Genomic DNA, 6,000 nt, shown 5'->3' with positions numbered 1-6,000 from the left:
CATAGCTGCTGTCACATGCCCACCTCTCATTCACGTTCGTGACCTCCCTAGCAACCCATGGGAGCTCACAGCAACCCCCAGGGAAGTGCAGCACATGATATGGACAAATGTCTGTAATGCTGAAGATATGGTTGTTTCCAGCAGCTTCAAGAAAATTACCGTTCCCTGTCTTTGCTCTCTGTGGCACTCCTGATAACTGCTGATGGGTACATACATCCAGTGGGCCTGAAAATTACTTTTCTTCTCCCCTGAAGTCTGAGGAAGAGGTGGAGGGGAGATGGTTGAGCTTTGCTTCTGTTTGTTTGGCTGCTCTGTATGTTTTCACATTGCTAGGTGTCAAAAGTTTTGAGGCTTTTTTGAGGCAGCTGGAAATAACAGAATGAGGACCTGTACTAAATAATAACTCAGCCCTCTTCAGGCAGCAATTTGGGAAACATCTGGCCTAAAATTCAATCTGTAGAAAAAAAGGCAGGTCTCTGTCCTGCTCTTCACCCTGACTGCTTATGACCTTGAAAAATGTACTTCCCCCTGCATTTATAGATAAGAAGTTATGGTAAATGAATGTGTGAGGCAGAGTCAGGTAAGATGCTCCTATATGGGCATCTTCAGCTGGATGACAAGTAATACGGATGACAGAAGTCTACATGTGGTGCCCACGCCTACTGCCACACACTTCAGAAAGAAATGTCATGGCTAGAAAGGGAACTGTGAAGCTGTGATGATGTTACACCTGCACCTCCAGACAACCTCAATTAGCTGCTTTCAGAGAATGAGTTGACAATCATTTCTCACCAGGGTGAACCACTGGGGAAGAATCTGCTAGCCGAGCTTTGTTTGCTACAGGAAAGAAAGAACGAAGAGAGGTACTCTCCCAGAAAGCAAAAGAGAAGGAAACTTCCTGCTGCCACTAAGCGCGGTGTTCTTGTTTATGTCTCTGGAGAAAATGGGGAAGTTGCCCTGATATACCTAAATAGACCTTTGGGCAAAAGACATGCTTCACCTCAATGTTTGACCTTCAGTCTCTCTTAATCTTAGAACAGAATCATAGAATTTAGGTTGGAAAAGACCCAAGACCCTTGAGATCCTCAAGCCCAACTGTTAACCCAGAACTGCTAAGTCCACCACTAAACCATGTCCCTAATCTTTCAAACACCTCCAGGGATGGTGACTCCACCACTTCCCTCGGCAGCCTGTGCCAATGCCTGACAACCCTTTCAGTGAAGTAATATTTCCTAATCTCCAACCTAAACCTGCCCTGACGCAGCTTGAGGCCGTTCCCTCTCACCTGTCACTGGTGACTTGGGGGTAGAGACCAACCCCCCCCTCACTCCAGCCCCTCTCAGGCAGCTGCAGAGAGCGAGAAGGGCTCCCCTCAGCCCCCTCTTCTCCAGGCTAAACCCCCCCAGCTCCCCCAGCCGCCCCCCAGCACACTTGTGCTCCAGACCCTGCCCCAGCTCCGCTGCCCTTCATACCACAGAGCTGTGTACCCTGGCTAAAACTCTTACAGTTAGGTGACACAGCATCTGTGTTTTGCTTGCTGATCAGCTTGCATGAAGCAAAGAGGGCCACTGTATGCAAATGAGTTGTATAAGAGAAATGTAAGCAGACATCAAGGAGTCATGCCAGCTACTCATCTCCTTGCAAAACTCAGTGAAAGGTTCACAAACCATAAGCACTGACACACACTTGAATCCTCAAGCAGTCTTGGCCATTTTATCTTCAACCTGCAGCTCCAAGGACAGAGTGAGATAAATCTGCCCTTTCAGTTCTTAATCAGAGACATAACAGTTTTGCCTGTTCATGATCCCATGAGGCTCAGAAATAGCAGGAAGTGGCAAAAAATCCTATTCATGAACCAGGTTTAGTACAGGAAGGGACAATGCCTTTTGTTTGCTCAATGATTTTTCACTGATACCCTGTAAAAAATCTCCCTAAAGCTAAAGTTAGAAGGGATTTGAGCTGCCTAGTTTCTTGGCAATATAAGACCTTTCCAGTAAGTCTTCAACTACTAACCCTTCCCCATGACTTGAGATGAGTAACTGCTCCAGCATATCCGTATCTTCACAGTTCTCTACAGGCTAGGAAATATGTAATCGAGCAATAAGATCTCAAAATAACACTGTTACTATTTTTTTCAGTTCTCTTTTGCCAGTCCCTAAGAGCAGAATTTGTTGGGAAGCTGGAATGCTTGCGCAGGGACTCCACTGCCTGTGATCCCACAGCTCTTGCCAACTAGCCCAGCTCATCACCTGCACTCTGTGAGCTTCCACGCTATGGCAATACAGCTATAAAATACCAGCATTTCTGACTGGAGAGCTTTTAAAAGTTTTTAACTTTCTGTACTGCGTCAGTCTTTACAGCATTACAGAGTAAGAGCAATATACCTACCAAACCCCAACGCGCTCACAAACCGGTTGCTTGGCTTCTGTAGTTGTTCACAGAACTACTGGCAGGAAATGTGCTCGTTGAAGAAATACCCTAAAAGCAACACTTAAAACAAGTAAAAGTTGAAAAATTAAATGCAAAATTGCCTAACTTAGGATGGGCTAACATTAAATACATTAACTAAAGTTTGCACAGTACAAAGACCAACAATTATTTGATTTTTTTAGATAAACAGATGCTAATATACACACGCAACGTACACCAACATGGTAACTTGATACGACACAATCCATTTCTTTTGTGGTTGTATGTTTTTTAAACTGTCACAGTGTAGACAGGCTAAATCATCATATCTGAGCGGGAGAGAGAAGCCACAAAGAAAGGTGCTGCAATGGGCAGGATATGACAGATGAAATCATCGGTAAGGATTCTGATCAAAATGGATTTACGGTCAACCAGTGAGCTCCAGCACGGGCAGGCTGCTGTGTGGGTGGCTGCAGGGCGAAGGGATACCAGGAATTTCATAGTGATTGGCATCTCTGGTTCAATACGTAGTGAGAACTGGCACTCTACATTATGTTGCTGGCAGTTGGTCTCACACAAGGCCGCAGACTTTGAAAGCTCCTGTTACTAACTGCATATGATTAAATTGCTTTGCCTATATTATCCCCTTTCCTCATTTCTTTAGAAGTGTTTCAACATATTTCTAGTCCAAAACCCTGTATTCAGAACCTTATTTTTAACTGACCATTTCCTTCTCCTCCCCTTTGCTTGACTAAGTGACCCAGCCCTTCCTCCAGCTTTCTCTCCTGGGGTAGCTCCACGCTCCCTCACTTCCTTCATGATCAAGTGGAAGCTTTTGTTTTGGAGGGTGGAGGAGAGATAAAGGAAGGGGAAAGGGAGAGACCGGGATTAATTGGTGTGCTGTGCATGATCAGAGCGTTCTTTATATGACACCAAGAGAACTTCTTGGTGACATTTCAGAGTCAAATCTTGCCACTGTTTCTCACATTGAGTAATATCCTATTCCTCACTCTGATGGAGTGATTTACTCCTTTAAGAACAAAGGGGCTTGGACGTGCAAGCCTAGTTCCAGCGGGTGCTCAGAGTTGGTACTGTTGTGCCCAGGGAACTGAATTTTGCATGCTTATGCCCCTTTCTCTGCTGTGGAAGCTGCTGCATCACCTTTGCTGAACCACATCTTCTTCCTCAGATGATACGTCTAACGTTTAAACACATTCTCAACATTAATGGAGGTACTCATGTATTGACAAACTCCACATGCATCCACCGCTAAATCAGCTACCTAACATTTAATACGTACCGTAACTCCAAAGCCAGTGAACCATTACATACAGATTACAATGGTTAACTAAATGGTCCAAAATGCATCTTCCTGCTACGAAATCTGAACCATTTATATGTAGCTAGTAATGATGTTAACAACAACGCTGGCAGGTCTAAAACAAGCACTACCAAGAGCCCTACTAAAATTTCTCTACAATTAAGTCAATTGCAGGTAGATATTATTTCACAATTACAAAAAATTAAAATCAGGAAAATGATAAAAAGATTTCTGTGAACAATGAAACATGACAAATACAATTCGAAGCAGTATGTCATCAGCTACATGCAGGATCACAGCACCTACACTGCCTGTTGGACAACTTCAGACTTGAAGCTGTGCTTTTTCACAGCAGCTTCTGGCGTTACATTATAAATCCAGGTACGAAAATTTGCTGCCATGAAACTTCACATAAATTAGTGTGAGGATAAAACAACATCAGACATCTGCTTTGAGGACTTATTTTTCTTAAATTGTGAAGTTGGGATTTTTTTTTTCTATATATAACAATGGGATTTAAAAAAAAAACACAGAAAACCTACTGAGTAGCGAACAATTCTGTAGCGGACATTTGAAAGCCAGTAGGAAAGATTACATGTGCAGAGCATCTTCAGTTTAAACTTTGTTGAGGTTTGTTCAATTCCTATCCATAAATTAAGACTTTGTTTAGAAAAGGCTGTTCTGAGTCACATCTACTGGGTCACGAGTCCCGAGAGGAAACGTACTGCAAATGCCTCGGTGCATCCCTTCAGTTGCAAAACTGAACCGGCTGAAAAGGTTACAGGGATGGCGTCTCTCTGGAAGACAGTCTCCGAGTGGGATAAGTCACGGATTGCAAACGCGTAGGTGCAAAGCCTGGCACTTCCAGCAGCGCCCACAGAAAGACAGACTGCACATCCAAGCTGTGGCACTCATCCTTCCAACACGCCTAGAGGACGGTGACCAGCTTAGTGTAGGAAAAGGTACCACCTTAGAGGAACGGAGAAGAATAATTCTCCCAATGAAGTAAGTGGGGGAAAGTTGTAATTATCCCTGTCTGGAATCTGGGATGTTGTGGCTAATACCCCTGTTCTCGTCAATAGTTCAATGAATTTCCCAGTGGCCACAAACAGTCAGGACTTCAGTTTTATATTCCACACTCTAGAAACGCATTCGGACACTGGCTCAACGCTGACTCAGTGGGCAAGGTGCCGTCCGCTGAATCACAAATACCACTTCCTGAGGGACTGCTGCTGCCTGTAGCGTTTCAAGGGAGTGCTTGGCTGCTTAGCTGAGAATCAACCTCACAACTTAAGACAACAAAGTTGCAGAACATAGGCAGTTTGAATAGCATTTCAACAAAATTCCGTCCCACAGGCTTTGAATGAGGTTATTCAAATCCAGTAGTGTTTTGTATCTGCTACACGATATTCATTTTTCTCAGGAAGATAAACTAAGCTTTTTCAAATTAAAAAAACTGAAACGTGTCTATCTTTACACTTCTCTTGCTCCACGTCCTTCTTCAGTGGCACTGCAAAGCACCTCATTATAACAGAACGGACATCTTTTTGAATAGGGTGATTTTTCCTTGTCAGGAAGTCAAGATAGCTAAAATTTTCTGAGGGAGCTGGATTTCCATATCTTAGGCTGTACAACACATTTAGAAACAGGCAAAAACAAAACAAGTGACTCTTAGATCACTGTAATATTACACATTTTACAAACAAATAAAGTACTAGTGGGGGAATTCTACATGATACTATTATCAAAAATTACACATACAACGTCATGTGCACATATTGCACCTGACTGTCCCAGCTCATAAATTCATTGCTAAGTCTCTGGTCAATAATGCTGGTAAATGTCCTCGTCCTTATGATATGCAAAAGAAAAACAGCAGTCTCTTCCTCTCAATGAGAGACTGTTGGCTCCAAGTAGCTAAATGGTTAATTCCTAGTGAGGATCAGTGAGTTTATCATGAGGTCATGCCTGCATGCTAGCGCTAACCGCTTCAGCTGTACATGGGACAGCAGAGCTGTTTCTGCAACCCAGCCAAGCCCAGGCACTCTCCTACAGTTTTGTGACTCTCCTGCTATGATTCCCATTAGCAAAAGTTTTGGCAAGTTGTGTTTAAAAGAACGTTTGTCAAGTACTACCAATATCCACAAAATAAAGCTGCACTCAGAAGTAACGGATGTTTCTGTTCAGATTTCCCATTGTGAGCCCAGCTGTAACTATTCTCATTTGAGAGCTTATTTAAAACACATTTGACTACTTACATGCCTGCCAAA

The sequence above is a fragment of the Phalacrocorax aristotelis genome, chromosome 14 (genome assembly GCF_949628215.1).
Source record: "Phalacrocorax aristotelis chromosome 14, bGulAri2.1, whole genome shotgun sequence".
NCBI lineage: Eukaryota > Metazoa > Chordata > Aves > Suliformes > Phalacrocoracidae > Phalacrocorax > Phalacrocorax aristotelis.
This window is presented reverse-complemented; position numbering follows the sequence as displayed.